General features: G+C 38.6%; 1 protein-coding gene and 1 pseudogene across 5 annotated transcripts in view; both read right to left on the bottom strand.

Moving 5' to 3' along the window:
- The window catches only part of kek5 (kekkon 5), a 164,590-nt gene that overhangs the window by 52,275 nt on the left and 93,570 nt on the right, over positions 1-18,745 (bottom strand). The gene's annotated exons all lie outside the window — the stretch shown is intronic.
- On the bottom strand, positions 7,171-7,752 carry LOC108082905 (ras-related protein Rab-13 pseudogene; annotated as a pseudogene).

The raw sequence follows: 18,745 nt of genomic DNA, 5'->3' as shown, positions 1-18,745 counted from the left end.
GCCGCAGCATCAAAAGTTTCCGAGTGGCCAGCCTGAAAATTCAAATTGGAATCGATATCGCGGAGGATTACTATTTGAGGCGCGCCTAATTAGAACCAGAATTGAACAGCGGGTGGTGCTACAATACTAAGTTACATGACAAGAGTTGCCGCGAGAACATGGAGCATGTTGCGTGGCCATTGAAAAGGGATATTACACAGAAAGAAATATCATAGATATTACTATGAAAAGGAAGAAAACTTGGACTCTCATAATACAAAATTTCAACTCGATTGAATAGCCACCACAAGTGCCAAAAATGCAATTTTCGTGCTGAAAGTAGGCCCAGGACTTAGTACGCAAAAAGCATTGCCTACATTTCGGCGCCCTAATGATAGCGGGAGGAGGAGAACAGAGGACTAATGTTTTTTCTTCTCTGTTTATTTGTTTTTTTTTTTCGCCGTGTAAAAGCGACCGTTTGCAGCGTTGATTAGAGGCGGACCGAGCTGGTGTTGCCGCTGCTGTTACCTAATGAGCGTCAATTAAAGTGGCATTAACGCAACTCGACGGCCAAGTGGGGACCCAAAGCGATCCGATCAATCAGAGCACAATGGGAAGGTGATTATTGCCAAAAGGCTTCCTCCCCCCGATAACCCCCTTGGAGCAATATCTCTACATCTCTCTCAGCATATTTATGCCGCTGCCGACGATGTCTCCGGGTCCGTGCAAATAAATTGAGTGGAAATAATATATTTATGTTCTCTCCGGCTAACAACACAGTGCCTTTTTATGAATTTGTCGTTGGTTCCGTTTGCTTTCTCGTCTTATTATTGGACTTAAGTAGATTATTTGTTTATTAACACAAAAGGCAGTCGTTGGGTCGGTCGGTCGGTCTTCGAAACAGGGTCGCAGACTAGGGAACGAATAGAGAGCTCCCAAGAACCCATTGTGGGATGTGTTGTGGGGTGGAAAAATAGGTAGATTTTTCATATTTCCCTTGACTTGAGTCGACCGTATTTATTGTTTGCTGACTTGCTGACATTTTCGCCAACTGCCGGGGCCCACATAATATCGTGTTGTTGTTTGATTGTTGTTCAAGTTGTATCTGGGGAAAGTCTCACCCCTTATGGGTTTTTATGGGGATTTTTATGGGGTTTTTATGGGGTTTATATTTAACTTATTGAAAGATATTTAATCTGTGGAATATTTTAATATATATTGAAGGATATTTAACCTTTAAAAATTATAATAATATAGAAAGTTATTTAATATTTTGGAATTTTCTAAAATATAGCAATTTATTTAATCTTTGTAATATTTTATTAAATAGAAATTTATATTTAATATTGGTAGTATTCAAGTATACACCCCTTCTATAATCATTTCATAATTACTAATAATAATGATCAAGTGTTACTTCCTCTTTTTGGAAGATAAATGGCCTGAGGGAGAAGCACGTGCCAAGAAGCACAATCTACAAATTAATGGTCAAGACATTAATTAATGTTTATTAACTTTGCTGGTCTATAGATACTCTTCAAGTAGTTCTACAGAAGCCAACATATATAGTAGGCTCTCCAGGACAACAGATAATATCCAAACAAGAAGGAGAAGAAGTTCTCTGGCAGAAGAAATTTCAAAAGAAGGCAGTGGAGTGGTATGGAAAATGCAATTTCTATGTTTTCTTCTTCTAAAAAAAAAAAAAGAAAAGGAAAACAGTAGGACCCCAGGCAATGCAGCTTCAAAGTTTGCTTCTACTGCTCCTGGTGATGGAGTTTGACAATTGCAACAACAATTTCATTTCTTTTGTAATTCCATCGATTTTCCCCGATAAAATTAATGAACATTCAGAGAGCTGTGACCTGAAAAATGAAATGCAGGCAGCAGCAATGTCGTTGCCAGTTGCAATAGTTCTTTTCTGCTGCAGTTTGCAAATGCAATTGTTGATTTCCCCTCTCTCTCTCAACAAAAGTCAGCAATTCTAACATCAATATTAAAAATCAAAAATCAAAATCAATTTCCTTACGATTAAGCACTGGCTACAATAACACTTGAATGCGTAAACAAGACAAAAGTCATTAACCCTCTAAGCCCCAAGCGAAGAAATATTAAAAAAAACGAAGTGTAATTATATTTTTTGGGGTAAATGGTAGCTTTTAATTTTAAAAATGACCTCAAAAAGTGTGTACTAACTGTAGTTTACCTGTAAATCGAACAGGGGTAAATAAGATAAATCACTGCTACAACGCACTATTTCTATAAAATTGCAAATATGCAACTTTATTTGGATTATTTAATATCTTACCTTCTAGAACAATAATTTTTATTTGGCTGATTTTGAAGATATTTCACTTTTATTGATAGACAAAAAAACACTATATGAAGCACACAAAAATTTTTGCGCGCGAATGCATGATGCATGTAAACAACACGAAAAAAGTCCTGTTATAAAGCTTCAGAGAGCTTTGAAACCTTCTACTCATAAGTTCACATGTTTATTGTGAATTGACTAGTGTAATTAAAAAATTTAAAAGGCTCCCCGTTTTTTAGATAATACAAATTATATAATAAGTGCCTTGAGGCACTCTTGGGTCTTAGAGGGTTAATAAATAATTCTGAGAATATATAGAGAAATCCGTTTATTGCAACTAATTGCATTCAATTGAACTCCATAAGGGCCTGGGACCAGGGTTCTTTCAACCAGCAATAACAACTCGTTGCTAATAATTTATTGCTCAATTTATTTGATGTTGCTGCTGTTGCTGCTGTTGCTGCTGTTGCTTTTGCTGCTGCATAAAGCAAACACTGCCGCGAGCTAAATCAACAATCGACAGGGTTTCCCCCTGGCATTCCACAATGGATATGGATGCAGAGGCAGTTGCAGTTGCAGTTGCAGATACAGATACAGATACAATTACAGTTGCAGCTGCAGCTGAATATTAAATGTTTTAAGCGAACAGGTCAAGTGGATGGTCAAAGCGGCAAGCTGTGAGTGACCGGCAGCAACAACACCAAGAGGAGCAGCAACAGCAGCAGCCACAGCATGACCAGAAGCAACACCAGTAGGAGGAGGAGGAGGAGGAGCAACAGCAGCAGCAGAAGCAGCTCCAGGACATGTCTCTTTCAGTACTCACTGCCAGATCAGCCTTTCACCAATGGCTCTGTGACAATGGCCCAAGGCTAAAGCCTGGCAGATTAAATAAAAAGAAGGCAGGCAGGCAGGCAGGCAGGCAGCATCTTCAATGGCCACTGGCCATCCACTTGGGTGACGAAGCGCACTGGCAGCCGTGTTAATCTGATATTAATCAAGGAAAGGTTCAGGAAAATATCATTGAGATTTCAGGATTTTAAATGCTTTTAACCTGTGATTTTCGTAATTCATTTATTTTCTGCATGAAAGCTAAGAAATAATATATATTTTAGTTGGTCAATTCTTTCTCTCTGTGCACTATTTAGTAATTTTTAGGCAGTCACTGCTGTTGCTGCTTTTTGCCACATCACATGACAACATTCTAATTAAACAACATCTCCTGCTGGCTGGGCTTACTACAGACATGGCACTTGGACATGAGTTTTGGGCTTCCAGAGTGCGGCTGTGTCGATTTCCAAACAAGAGTAACAACAGCCTCATCATCATCATCATCATCAGTAGATGCTATCGGAGCTAGCCAAGGGGTAGAGCTCTGTGTATATTTTGCTCAACTGTCAACGGTTGACGGAGGAGCTGGTAGCCAGGATTCGTCTTTGGCACCAAAAAGACACACAATATGGAGACATTGACGACTGTCTCGATTGGTATCTGTAGATGTAACTGTTTCTAGAGATGTATCTGTAGCTCTAACTCATCTATGTGGCTGTATCTGTATCTTCAGCTCATCTAAGTAGATGTATCTGTATCTTTAGTTCCCCTATGTATCTGTATCTATATTTTTAGCTCCTCTATGTATCTGTATCTGTATCTTTAGCTCATTTATGTAGCTGTATCTGTATCTTTAGCTCATTTATGTATCTGTATCTGTATATTTAGCTCCTCTATGTAACTGTATATATATCTTTAACTCCTCTATGTAACTGTATCTATATCTTTAACTCTTCTATGTAGCTATATCTCTATCTGTTGCTCCTGCCCCAATTGCCCATAGTCAGTGATGAACAGATAATGCAGGTCATATGCTCAGTGGGTTGCCTCACCGAGTTTCCATTCATTCTGTCACTTCAAATTAAATGCGCATAATGTCTTTTTGTGTTGCTGTGTTGGCTGCTTGCCTTTTTCCTGTGTTGCCGCTGCAATATGTTGCCGCCGTGCTGATTGCGTTGAAATTAAATCAAGGCACCACCACATCCTTTGCCAAATACCTTCTCCATCTCCTAGCCTTCTAGCCTCCTCCTCATCCTACACCCAAATACAGATAGTTGCGATCGCAACCGAAATTAAAGTGGAAATGAAAATCATCCTCTTTGCGACCACCATCAGGCTCGCATAATTTCTATGAATTTTGCCTGCCTCAGCGAAACTCGGGGCGTAAATTATTCATTTTGGGCTCACAGAACGAGAACGAGAACGGGAACGGGAACGAGAACGAGACTACGACTACGATGCCGACGACGACGACGACGACGACGACGTCGACAACATGAAAATGCAAAATGAAATGAAAATCGTTTCATTCTAATTAGAGCAGCAACATTTTGCGCTGAGACAGCAAACAGCACGGCACGCGGGGGGTAAGGTTTTGTGAGGAAGTTGGGTGGCTGGCAAGGGGGGCCTTGGGTTTTGTACTTGCTTTATGAGATGGGTTTATGCCGCTAAATACATAATTATCTGGCTGATTTCATGAAAAACTGATTAGTTTCTATAATTTTATAATGTATAATTTTCTATTTCCAACAGAAAGTATTAATTTATCGATACTGTATCGATATTGTATGACATTTTGATCGATATTTTAAATGTTGCAATAAATCGATATATTAATTATTTTATTTTAAAGCAATATATTCGGAGAAACAGGATAATATCCATATTTTAATATTAAATGCAATATTTATCGATTCTTTTTTGATATTTAAATCGAAATTGAATACATAAATCGATAGTTTAGGGTTGCGATATGTGCAAAAAATTAATCGGAAAAAAATATATAAAAAAATTAGTTTATTATTTCGATATTTGCAATAAATGCAATATTTTTTCTTTTAAAAATTTCGATTTAAGTTTTTTAAATAAATCGATACTTAAGTAATAAACTTTAATAAATATATACATTTTATCGATATTACTTTTCGATATATATTCAATATTTTTCTATATAATACTTTCTTTATACATTTCTTTTTTTGACTTAAAATCGAATTCACAAAGATTTCCCCAAACTTGACACTGCATAAACCCGGTATTAGTCGCCTTGAGATAGACGACAATTAGGCTAGTGGGTGGCTGTGGGTGGGTGGTGGCATAGTGAGGGCGGCTTAATGGGGCATGGGAAGGTGAGGACGTCAAATTAAATGAGTTGCCGTCGTCCCCCTCCGTAGCTCCTGCTGCTGCTGCTTGCTTGCTGCTTGCTGCCTGCTGCCTGCTGCTAAAAGTAAAAGTGTTAAAAGCTGCTCACTTAAAGGTAAATCTCAAGCTCAAGTATGCATATGCATATGTGTGTATATCCGTCTGTATGATGACACTTGTGCGCTCATTCTCAAACGCCCCATTTTCAAGCCGGAGGGGTGGCTCAGGCTCAGTGCTTTCACTGATTTTCGCTGGCAGTTTTTTTTGAAGTTGTGCTCGTCGTCGTCGTCGCTGGCATTCCAAGTTTCTTGTTTAATAGCAAAAGCCGCCGTGGCCACCTACGCCGCCGCCTCGGAGCCCTGTTTATTGCTTGGAATAGAGAGGGGGAGGGGGGACGCGGTACGCGAGATGTGTTTAAAAAACAATTAGAGACAAGGGGCCTTGTTGCTGGCTGGCTTAATTTCAAAAATTCCCCAGTCGCAAGCGTGGCAAATGAAATGTTCCTCTCGTTTTTATTTTGTAAACAAAACAAGAGCCCTGTTTGACTTTCCCCCTTCTCCTCTACACTTTGCCTTTGTAAATTATACATATATATATATATATATATGCCTTAATCCGAGAATAATGCCCTACACTGTCAAGGAATTTAATTCCTCTTCCCTAACAAGTTGAGCGTAACATAAAAATAAGAGCAACATAAATAAAAACACGTAATGGACATGTGTGTCACAAAATATTGTAATAGTAAAAGCAGAAAGAAAATATATCCCAGCAGACAAAGAGCGCTAAAAATCTTAGTTTCGCTAAATGCTCAAAAACGGACGCGCAAACGGACGAAAAGTGGACAATTCTCAGGATTATACCCGATAATGAGGTCGTAAAAGGTCCGCAACTGAAATCATATTCGGATTCCGAAAATTATAGCATTTTCTGCCACAAAACCCATGACAGGTTATTCAATTTATTATCGCAAAACTATCATTTTCAATATCATAAACAAACGTCTTGGTCTGCTGGGATATTGCAACGCAAAAGGGTCTCACAAAAACCCGCACACAAAATGGTTAATGCTCGGGTGTCACAAATAATTGAGCACCTGTTTACATTTCAATGCACTTTTTGTGTAACATAACATATGTTTTTATTGGGGGCAGCAATTGATAAATTCATATACATTGTTTTTTTTTTTTTTTTGAAGCTAATCTATAAGCTGTTTTTCTGGTAATGATAATGAAGGTATTTTTTCACCAAAGCCTTTTTTAGATTATTATATAAAATTATTAGCAAAATGATGAATTCAATTTCTCCAAATACCAATCAATTTTACATGGAAATAACCGATTTAATCCTTTGTTTTGTCTGCTTTCTGCTATTCCATGAAATGATAAATTTACTATATGTGTATATATGAAATCATTGGCGTTGACAATGCTCCTGTCGACGCTGCTCTCTGGCTTTGTGCAAATGAATAAATCACTGCCGATGCAGCAGGATTGTTGGCATAATGAGTAGAATAATTGATAAACATTAATCGTGGCAAAGGGATAAGGCAATAGGTCATTGGCACAAGTATTAAAAATAATAACCAAAGAGCTTAATAGTTGGGAAAACTACTTGGTAAGCTTATATATTCAGTTAAAACAAAACAATAATTATAAAAATATTTTAAAAGAAAGTAACATATCCTTGTCCTATTGATCCTGACTCTCCTCTCCATCTCCATCATCCACCTTTGCTACTGGTAAAGAAAGAAGCTGTAGCATCTGCCTGTTGTAACACTCCCTGGCCAAGGATTCAAAGATATTCTTCACATTAACGCCACTCTTGGCCGATGCCTCGTAGAAGGAGAGACCATAGAGCTCCATATACCTGGCTGCCTTCTCCTGGGTCACCTGACGCTTCTCCAGCTCATCGCTTTTAGTGCCCACCAGCATCAGGTTGACCCCCTTCGAACAGAATTCCCCCAGTTCCTTTAGCCAGTTGCTCACATTGCGGAAGCTACCAAGAGACGTGGTATCGTACACGATGATTACACCATGCGAATTGCGATAATAATGCCGGAGCATGTCATGGTAACGTTCCTCGCCGGGGGCATCAGAGATTTGTAGATGAATCTTCTTGCCAGAGACCACCAAGTGGGATACACTGAACTCAATGCCCACGGTGGGGCAATAAATTCGATTGAAACGATCCTCCAAGTAGCGATCAAAGAGAGAGGACTTGCCCACACCCATGTCCCCCACAATTAGGATCTTGAATATAAAGTCAGACATTTTTTGTAGAAAGATTATTTAGTTTTGAGAAACTTGAGAAAGTCGAAGCCTACTTTTTGCCCTGAAAAGTATATATTTCAACTTGATAATGATTGATTTTCGATTCAATGGCAAACTTTTGGGTTGGAGACATTTCCTTTTCTTGTTTTTCTGATTGTCTTTTAAGTTTTCCTCTTACAAAAGAAAATCCTGTAAAATTGATTTGCCGCTTAATCGATTCCTTGGAATATTTAAAACAATTGAAACTCCTAATTGCACTTTGAAATTTCCTGTCACAAAATCCGCCTCCTCCTCCACCTCCACCTCCTCCTCAAACTCTGGACTTATCCATTCAATGATCCGTCAAGGCTGTCGAAAATTGTTTCGAAACTTGAAAAGGAGGGACATTTTTCGTTGCGCATATAAAATTGCAATTTTGAATGCAACTTTCCTAGGCGACGACGGGCGACAACAAAGGATAGAGAGCCATCTAGCCATCTAGCCAGCCACAAAAAGTGAGCTAAGTAAAATTATAAAAGTTTTCTTGCCACCTCCTCTCTCCCCCGAGCTTAATCCCAGTGGCAGCACTCTAGCCAAAAAAGAATACAGAACAAACTCACCTCTCTCTCTATTCTCAAGCTTAATTAAAACTCTCGCCTTTAGCGAAAACTCGAAAAATTGTCAAATAAATTTTGATGTCATATAAAAATGCTAATAAATGCGTTTGCCACCGAATGGGAAAAGGTGTCGCTGTTGGCGAAATGCAAGTGCTGCCAGGCTGGCACTTTCCAATTGCAATCCTTGGCCATGACAGTGTCAAAACCCAAAAAAAGAGCTGCCACGGGAATTGGAGTTTCGAGCCAAAAGGTTTTTCGCTTCAGCTTCTTGCTAGTGCTTTCTGCTTTTGCGATTTGGCCGATTGTGCACGTAACATGAAATTAAGTAAAATACTCGAATTACATTTGCACTTTGCGTTCCATGCGCCATTTGTTGCAAACGTGACAATCGATGCCGCAGGCGCAGTCCAAGTTGAAACGCCAAGGCGAAGGCGAAGGCGAAGAAGCCTCCTCCACTCAGATTCTGGCGACACCCAAAACCCTGTGACCATTACCCATTACCCATTTCATATTTCACGCTTCCTACGGTCTGCTGTCCGTTGTTTTTTGTATTTTTTTTTTTCGTTTTGTATATTTTTTGCTTTCTTGAAGTACAGAAAATGTCGTGGGTCGTGTCCGGGTCTGCGTGTCAAAAGTCTCGTTCGACATTTACAGCTGTCTCTCTGGCTGGCGATGGAGATAGACCCTGGCACACACGTTCGCATCAAATAAATCAGCATTTTTAGGTTTCCAAACTCCAAATAGAACTATTTTTTAGAATCTCTGGAGAGGTGGGCAAAGAGGTCCCCAAGCTGACACGTCAAACATGGCTTTTAAAACATAAAACGGGGGCAAATTGTTTTATATTGGAAGAGCAATGTAACTGGGTTGATAATAATATAACATTTGGTTAATTATTTATTTAAGAAATAATTTTAAAAATAATAATAATATAACATTTTTGTTATTTATTTATTTAAGAAATAATATAAAAAAACACAAAAGATGTTGAAGTTATATAAAAAATACAAAGATGTTGCTAAAGAGTGCTCTTAGAATTCTCAAGTGTAAATTCAGAAGGGTAAACGAAGTACTGAATTCAGTTTTTTTTTATATATTTATTTATTTTCTAGCCTAATTATGACATATTTTAAGAGATTCTATAAGCTCTTATAATAATTTCTCCGCTTAAAAATTACAAGTACAAGAGGAAGTTTATTTTCATTAAAAAAAAAAAAAAATAATAATATGATGTATAATTTCCAAAACAAACTCATGTTGTCTACAAAAAAACCTCTACTTATTTCCTAAAACTGATTAAATTCCTAAAAATTAGGTCACTTTTAATTCCTTTGCTGAAAACACTTCAAAATTCATTGCTATGCACAAATCTATTTATTAAAAATTCGACAGGAAACATCAAAAAGTCAGGGAAAAGCAATTGTAAAGGTTTTATACACTCAAAACAACAAGCAGCTGGAAGCGATAGCAAAGCACTAAAATTCATTTGAAAAGGGCTCTGGCCCAGTTCTGCGAACTAATCAAAAATTCCCTCCTGCTGAGGTCTTCATAAAATTCAGTTTTATAGCTGAAACCATAAAACATGAAAATGCATAATTGAGCGATCTTTCTTTCTCTCTTTTTTTTTTTGTTTGTTTTTTGTGGCACATCGACCTGATGATGATGTAAGCCCCCGTGAAATGCTCACTTCTCGAATGAACAATTGCAATTAAGGAACGCACATTGTTGTAAAAAATTTAACTTCAGCAGCAGCTTTCCTTTTTTGTTGTTGCTGTTCTTTTTTTTTTTTTTTTTTTTTTTTTACCAACCGGGTGTAGGTTCGCATCAAATTGTTTTCCTGTAAACGCAACGGAATGGATAATGCAACGCAGAAAATATTAATTAAAATACAAGGCACGCAGTAGCAGCAGCAGCAGCAGCAGCAAGAGGGACGGATATGGATGCTGGGTGGGATTAGTGCCGACGAGATGCTGCTCCCGGTTCGCATGTGGAGCGGCTAAGTACATGACGATGTGTGTGCAGTAATGCAAGGTAATGTTCACGGTAATGGAGACGGGACGAGACGACGGGCAGAGCACTAAGTAACCAACAAACCAAACAGCAGAAGCACCAGCAGCAGCAGAAATTCAAACTCTTAAATTGAATGAATGTGCACTATGTGCAACGGCATCCAAAATAAAGGCAGAGAGGGAATAATTCCACTCCCAAATCCTCTCCTAGGCCTTGAAATTTAAGACTATTTTAAGGACACTTGAAATATTTTGTAGAAGAGAAAGTGGGACTATAAGTGAATTAATTATTAATCAATTAATTATAATTAATTAAGAAGATATAAGTAGGCAAGGATATTTAAGAGCTACATATTTCAGTTATTCTCTTAAACGTGGTTTATGGGTAACAGCATAAAAGTAGGCAATGTTCTTTTAGAAACTGCGATTTTTGTTTAATTATAACAATGTCTAAGAGTAAAAAAACAAGAAGATTATGACTTGAAATGAGTAAATACTCTGTTACGAGGCAATCAAGCTACCAAAAAGATTACTAGAAATATTTTGAATTACTCTCTTGAACTGTTTTTGGTTGCCTCAGCCTAAAGGTAGGCTATGTTCTGAGAGCTTACCGATTTTTTATACATTTTAATAATATTTATAAATATAAAACAATAGTTTTGCATGACAAATAAGCAATTTTCATCCCTCCCTGTCAAAATGTTGTATTTTTTGTTGTATTTTCCTATTTTTTTTTATTTTTTCCAGGGTATACAAATATCTGCTCACCGAAGTTAGCTCTCTTCCTAAATTATTAATTTATAAATATAATATATTAAAGCCCTTGAAGCACCTTGGCATAAGACTCATTAATTATCAGTTCAATGCTGCTGATGTTGTTACAAAACTATTGTACGTTTTGTTAATCTTTTAAAGAGAAACCATCGCTTGCCGCAAAAATAAATCAATGTAATTAAATGCTATTACCCTCTGGTTTTTTATACATCCTTAAATGTTTTTTGTTCGACATCCCGAGAGAGTCGGGCAAAAAAAATGTAACAATTAAATGTTGCTATTTGGATAAAAAAAATAAAATTGTATACAGGGGAATTCTGCGTGGGCGTGTTTTTAATTTAATGCCACATCATACGCTTGTTAAAATCTGATTTTGTACGCCTGTTTTATGATCTGCTTGGCTTGTAATTTGATACCATAATCATATGATGATGATGATTTCTTTTTGTACTTATTCACAAAAACAGAATCTATTAATATTCCCTAATAAATAATAGTCAACATTTATATGCCATGAATAAAATATACAAATGCGTGAAATAAAAAAAAAGGGGTTTTTGTGGGCTCAAATATACAACAACAACAACAAAATGTTCATTTAAGGTCGATTAACAACCTCAAATAATATAAAAGAAAAAAATTATCAATTAGATATTTACCAAGAGTCCACTCGGATATTGGGGAAATATTTGAAAAATGTTTCAATTAGTATTTCACAAAAGTGTGGTGAAACGGCAAATAATAGCGGTTTTTTTTGTATTTTTAATAGCCTTGGTGGGCCATATTTTGGTTACAGTCAAGCCTGACTATGCTGAACTTACCTGAAAGTAAAAGAGGGGAAATAAACGTTAGAATATAGTTTAAATATATATTTAAAAAAACTGTCTATTAATTCCCACAAAACCAGCGAGTAGTTAGTATTTCGATGTCACTGTTAATTAACCCCTCCGGCAATTTGTATCGATTACGAATTAAATGGCATTAAAACTAACGCTGCTTTGCCCGCCGAGCGCCATTCATTATTTTATTTTTCGAACCAAAAAACCGCCTCCGGGTCCAGGGTATGGGGTTTGCTTTGCACTCTTTACACCCTTGGCCACAGCCCAGGAATTTAATTATGAAATTAAATTAATTGAAAGTCCACCTATCACAATGGCAAACAAGAGGAAACGGCAAGCAAACAGTAAACGTTAAATATTGATGGCCTATAAATAAAGCAAAGTCCCGTCCCGCGGTCGCATCCCAACCAACCACCCACCCATCGCCAGGAAACAGGGATACGGGATTGTGATTGGCGCCAGGACCTCCGCTCGAAAAGGAAGTGCGAAATTGGGGCCAGAAGCAGCAGTTAATAATGGGCAGACGCCTGCCAAAAAATGTCCTCATACTCGTATGTATTATGTACTTAAGGAAAAAATATACAAAAGTTTTCTTTTTTTACTTTATGGGATTTTCTTTTAAATTATAAATCATTAAAGGTTTTATAGAAATATTTCTTGATTAGAAAACAATTTAAATAATGCTTAAAAGTATGCCACAAAATTTAATTCATTAGAATATACAAGATTAGGCATTTAGACAATATTACTGCATACTTTTAGACATATTTTAAAATGATTTAAAAAAACAACAATTTATTAAAACATATATTTCACATATTTACACTTAAAAATCCGCGTTTAAGAATTTCTCCCATTTCGATTTCCCTCATATTTTCAAGAAAATTCTTTTCCAAGTGCATTGAGTGGCGTTGTACATGTAAATTTATACGTTGGAAGACAAAAATGAATTTATAGCAACCGCAAAAATTAATTTAAATAACCTCTTTTGGTTGTTGATGTTGCCCTTGTCGATGTTGTTGCCGTCTTTGTCGCCTTGGTTGGACTTGGCGACAAAAATGTGCAAACGAGCGACCGCAATGGGCACGCAGACGATGTAGCACCACCATGGCACCATATACCACCACCTCCATGGTGGCCAAGAGGTGTGGATTTTGAGGGGTTGGGTTGGGGGGGGTTGGAGAGTTGTTACAGTAGCAGGGCTGAAGGCGTGGCCGCCTGCCCAGATAAGGCACGAAAGGTTCCGCCAAAAGCAGTCGCCAAGTCGCCACAGAGGAGAAAAGTTTTCGCACGGCGAGAACGCAAAAAGTTTGTTGCAACATCGAGGCTTCGGCTTTGGCTTCGAGTGGCGATAAATAAGACAGTGATGCAACATAAATAAGACAATAATATGGGGGAAAATCTGGCGCTATCATGATATATTTCGCATAAATATACCCAAGGTACTTGTACTTGCTTTATGCAGCTTAATTCTCTTTTATTTTTGTTTCGTAAATTAAATTTTCCTTTGAATATTCTGTTTTATTCTCCCTAACAATTGGCTTTTATTTGGTATTTTTATTCATGAAAATAATCCGCCCATAGACATAAAACGTTTTTTTCTTGATTCAAGGAAATATTTTCTCCCCTAATTGGAAAACTCAGAAAATATAGAATGACAATCGGAAGCTTGGGGGTAGCCACAGAGATTTCCCAGAACGTGGCGCAGCTGCAGTGCAGCGATTTTGCATAAATTCAGAAATTGCCGATTCAGAGAACTGTGAAACTTGACACTGACAACGATTAAGGAGCAACTTTGGACCCTTTGGAACCGTCTCCGGATGAGTAGTTTTGTTTGTTCCCAGCAAAAATCTATTTCAAAATCGATAAAAACCTTAAATCATAAATCGGACCCGTGTCATAATCCGTTTTATACAGAAGAGATAAAAAAAATTTAAATGAATATTTACAGCAACAAGACCGCAAAGTTGAACAAGAGAAAAAAAATGAGACGTTTACATAAACAGCAACAGCCTGCTCAACATCGAAGTTTGTAGTCCTGTAAAAAAGAGCTTGGGGTTTGTGGCTCCTTAATAAAGATATTATTTAAAACATAGAAGGTAGCCAAGGTACACTTGAAAAAATAATTAAGGGTAGTTTTTACTTGATTATAAATAGTTTATATTAAATATTACCTATAAGATTATAATATAAATAAAATAAAATAAAATAAAATGAATTACTGCTCTTTTTTATTTTTATTAATTATTTAAATTATTTATATATTATTACTCTTGTATATTTATATTATTTAGTGGTATTAAAGGGTAAAAAAATATATATAATGCCAGGTAAAAATATCTATAAATTCTTTTTCTACTAAAATAGTCTTTTAATTAACTTAAAAAAATATTTAAAAATTAAAAATATAATTAAGGCCGCTACAGAAACCTCTACAGTCATTAAATTCTCTAAAAAAGCGTCCAAAATCAAGCTTAAAAATTGTTATATATAAAAAATAGATAAATTTAGACTAAATTTGCAACCTTAAAATTTGTAAAGCCTTTTTTTTTTGCACGCTTTTAAGGATTTAAAAAGCCCCAAGTGATTTCTATAGCCTATCCCTCTACTTATAAATTCTTTGTACTTGGCTTGAATTATTAAATCAAGTAAGCTTCTATATATTTCCTGGCAGTGTTCACTCGCATCAATTGCAAAATCCTTCAGGGCAGGACTTGCTCTCTTTTGGTTTGCTTAAACTGCCGATAAGCCGTACACCTACCATCCTAGGACTAACACCCACCCACCAGGCATCCAACTGAAGCCGGCCAAGTGCCAAGCCAAGGCCAATATTCAGCCAGTTGGGCAGGAAGGGGTGGTCTAGAGGTATAGACCAACAGACTGATGGTTGAAGAGCTGGAAGGATGGATGGATGACTTGGTATACATACACTCATCGCCCACTTAAAACACACAACAACGATATTCAAGTAAATCTGTTGTCTTAACGCATATTAAATCAGCCACAATTTGAATGGCCATTCAGCAAGTTGGCCATTGGGTATTGGCTATTTGGTGGTGGGCCTAGCCTGGGCTAACGGCTGACGGCTGCCACTTTCCGGGGCTAAATTAAATATGCCGCACTTCAGCTGCCACTCAGGCAATGTCTCAATCAATCAATCACAGCCGGCAGCTGACGCCTTGTGTATGGGAATCGCAGTCGTAGTCGCAGTCCTTGCTTCTTGCCAGCCGCTTCTCGCTCTCTCCTAGGTTAATTAAATACGCTCATAAATTCAAAAGCATGTTCCGCGCTCTCCTCGAGGTTGTCGTTGTTATTGAAACCGCAGAAAAGTTAGGAGTGAGCCGCAGAAAGTGTTCTATTTAGGGATGCCTGCCGAATATATCGATGAGGCAGCAAATATTGTATCGATAAATGATTGAAATTTAAAGAAATTCATCGATTTTGGAAATAAAATGCATCGAAAAGAGTATATATTTATGCTGTTTAAGCGATAATAATTGGTAATTAATATTCAATTAAATTTTGTTTCGATAATGTATCGATTAAAGACTAATATTTAAATTAATTAATCGATTTTGGAAATATTTTTGGGTTTAAATTAATAAAACTTGTATTTTTGAAGAGACATTGGATTTAATCTGATATCATATCGAAATCTAATTTAAAAATGCTTTCGATAACATATCGATTATTTGCCATATTGATAACAATATTCAATTACACTTCTCTAAATCCATGTTTCGGCTTTTTTCTTTCGCTTTTTGGCCAAAGCTGCTCTCAGTGAGTCGCCTTTGAGGTTCTTTGGGACTTGAGATTCGCGACTCGTTTCGGTTCGGTCAATACCGAGTGCTTTGTTGCCTCAATGTGACAATGCCCGGCCCGGCTCATTGCTCCCTCTTCACCTTGTCACCGGGAGTCCTTGTTAATGCAGCTTATATCGAGGGCCACTGGGCTGGAGAGGAGAAAGAGGTCCTTTGAGCTCGACACTCAAGTGCTGTGTTGTTGCTCTGACGTTGCGCGACTTATTGATTGCCTGATTGAATGGCCTGCTCTGGCGGGCTGCTTTCCCTTCTTCTTCCGCTCCAAGTGTGAAAGCTGGAAGTGAAGAAAACATCGGATTTCGGAGGGGATTTATCGGAATGCATTGTGGAGTATTTGCAGCAGCACCACTTGGCACTCAGCCTAGACTACTGAGATGGAGCTCCAGAGCTCTTGTAACAAAGCCCCCTTTTGCTTGCCTCGTTCATTTGCAACACATTTTGCGAGAAGATAAAGCGCGGAGCCAAATTGATTTTTTAGTGACCTCGGGCCCAGCGCCAATCTGTCCGTGAATTGACAAACTTCCGAGGAAAAACTTCTCTTCTTCAACAGAAAAAAAAACTTTCCACAAACCCAAGTCCTTTTCTTTTTATGGGATGACAACTTTTGAAGAGAAAACTACTGAGGGTGCTTGGGGTCTGGCTGCTGACTGAGTGGGTGGATGGGTGTTTGGTTGGCTGTTTAAATCGAACATTCGTTTTAAATTTAATCAAGACAGCCCAGACAGACCATCGACCACGGACTACCGACCACAATTTAATATTTTGCAACATCTCAAGAAAGTTTTGTGGCGAATTTGTTTTATAGCAACTACCGGAGAAAGAACGATGGACCATTACCATCACCAGGAGGAGAGGAGGAGAGTAAGAGCAGGAGGAGGAGGTGGAGGTGGAGGTGGAAGTGAAGGAATAAGAGGAACAGTAGAGGCGGCCAGAGCGGTGGTCAGAGTGCAAAGTCTCTCACAAGTCCACTTGACACTAATAACAGATTTTGTGGTCGCTCGAAAAGTTGTGTAAACAGTGCAATAACAACAACAACAAAAGCAACAACAGCAGCTACAACAACAACAACAACAACAGAAATAGCCACTACAACAACAACTACAACAAGAGAACACCAACAACAACACCGCCAACTACAACAAGAGAACACCAACAACAACACCGCCAACTACAACAACGATAGCAACTACAGCTACACCAACAACAACTACAATTACAAACAGTGGCTCCACTCGTTTGGGGTCAACACCAACCCAGCAACCCAACAACCTTGGTTGAAGGGGTTCTCTCCCACTGGCTTTTAAAGGGGGTTTCCCTAGGCTTTTACCATTTGCCTCATGCGTCCAGCCTCATTTGCGGCTGCTGTCGAGACTGTCCATCAAAGGGTTAAGTGCCTGGTGCCTGGGCTTTTGGTCTCTTTTACCCCCCCATTTCCGCTCTTTGCAGCAGATATATGATGCACCGAAGAACACTGGAGACGGAGGCTTGGACGAGACTCGAAAAGTCAAAGCCAGAGCACAAAAGTTTGTGAAAGTTTGCCTCCACCAGCAGCACCATCTTTTATAAAGTTTGAGGACCATTCGGATCAAATGTCTGATTGATTGCACTGTAATGGCGATGGAAGAGCCACGTCTAATTAATCAGCTCAGCCCCATCGTCTACTAGTTAGAGCCAATTAGGACTGGGCAAGAGGCTGAGAGACTGAGACTGAGACTGAAACTGAGGCTTAGAGAGGCAAAGACCATGATTGAGACTTCTGACTGGGAAAGAGATTTCAAGTGAGAAAGGGACACCCACTTAGAAAGAGACTAAAGACATAGCAAAATGTGGAAAGTTGAGTGCGGTAATAATGGTCAGTTAATCTGGAGACGCGTGGATGCTGGCTGGCTGGGTCGCTATCGAATTAATAAATTGAATATATCATCAGGCCCATGGGGGATGGGGCAGGCCCAAGCTCTGTGAGATTCAGGGAGCTCCAAAAAAGAAAGAGAGAGAGAGAGCGAAACTGAGAGGTAGCCGGGAGTCCCATTAAAAATGAAAACTTGTCGGCCTACGGACTTTGGCGGCAGTCATAACTTTGGCTTTTACGGCAGCAAACGCGCCAGCAACCCGCAGCGATGTCAGATAAAAGGAGCTCCAAGCTGGGAGATGGTAGCTGGTGGTAGCTCTGGGTATTTTGTATATATATATATACACAAAAAGTGGAGAGAACTTTACCCATCGACCTTGAAACTTCCAGTCGAGCCACAGATATCACATCCTGGCCAAATGCCTGTAAATTGTATTGCGGAACGAAATGAGAGGAGAGCCTAGACAATGCCTTGGGCTGCTTGCTGCTTGCTGCTCCGCCTAGGACCCCTATATTTCATATGGGTTTTTTTTTTTGTTTTTCTGGAGTGAACAGTGCCCATCCTGGTATTGTGCCTCGTTTTGCCCCAAAGCCAAAAGCTGCTAAATTATTTTGTTATTGCCAGGCGGAGGAGGGGGTGGAGGCCAAGTCCCAGGGATGCCGGGCAATGACAGTAAGCGTTAAGTACGAACAAAGTGAAAAGTATTGCCCGTGCGGACCCCCAAGTTTTTTAACCCAAAACCAGAGAGAGAGGGAGAGCTTCAGTTCTCGCCCTCGTCCTTGTCTCATCCCCTTGGCTCAGGCCATCAGCCACAGCGTCAAACAAAGCACTTGAAGTGAAACTTTTGCTGGCTTTTTTCGCTTTGTCTTTACTTAACTTTGGTGCGCTGCTGCTGCTGCAGTTGCCAACTGCAGTTCCAGTTTAGAGTTGAGGGCTAAAAAGAGTGCCCAAAGAATACCCTTTTTTCTTGCCCCTATTATGCAAAAACAAATTAGGGGAAAAGGCAAGCTTAAACTAAAGCAAACTTGGCTATTCATAAGTAAAGATTGCGATTTTAATTGTGATATTTTTTTGGTATTTGAAATTAGAATAGAGACCTACTCT

Source organism: Drosophila kikkawai, chromosome X (genome assembly GCF_030179895.1).
Source record: "Drosophila kikkawai strain 14028-0561.14 chromosome X, DkikHiC1v2, whole genome shotgun sequence".
In the NCBI taxonomy this organism is placed as follows: domain Eukaryota; kingdom Metazoa; phylum Arthropoda; class Insecta; order Diptera; family Drosophilidae; genus Drosophila; species Drosophila kikkawai.
Note: the sequence above shows the minus strand (reverse complement) of the source record. Positions and strands in the feature narration are given on the sequence as shown.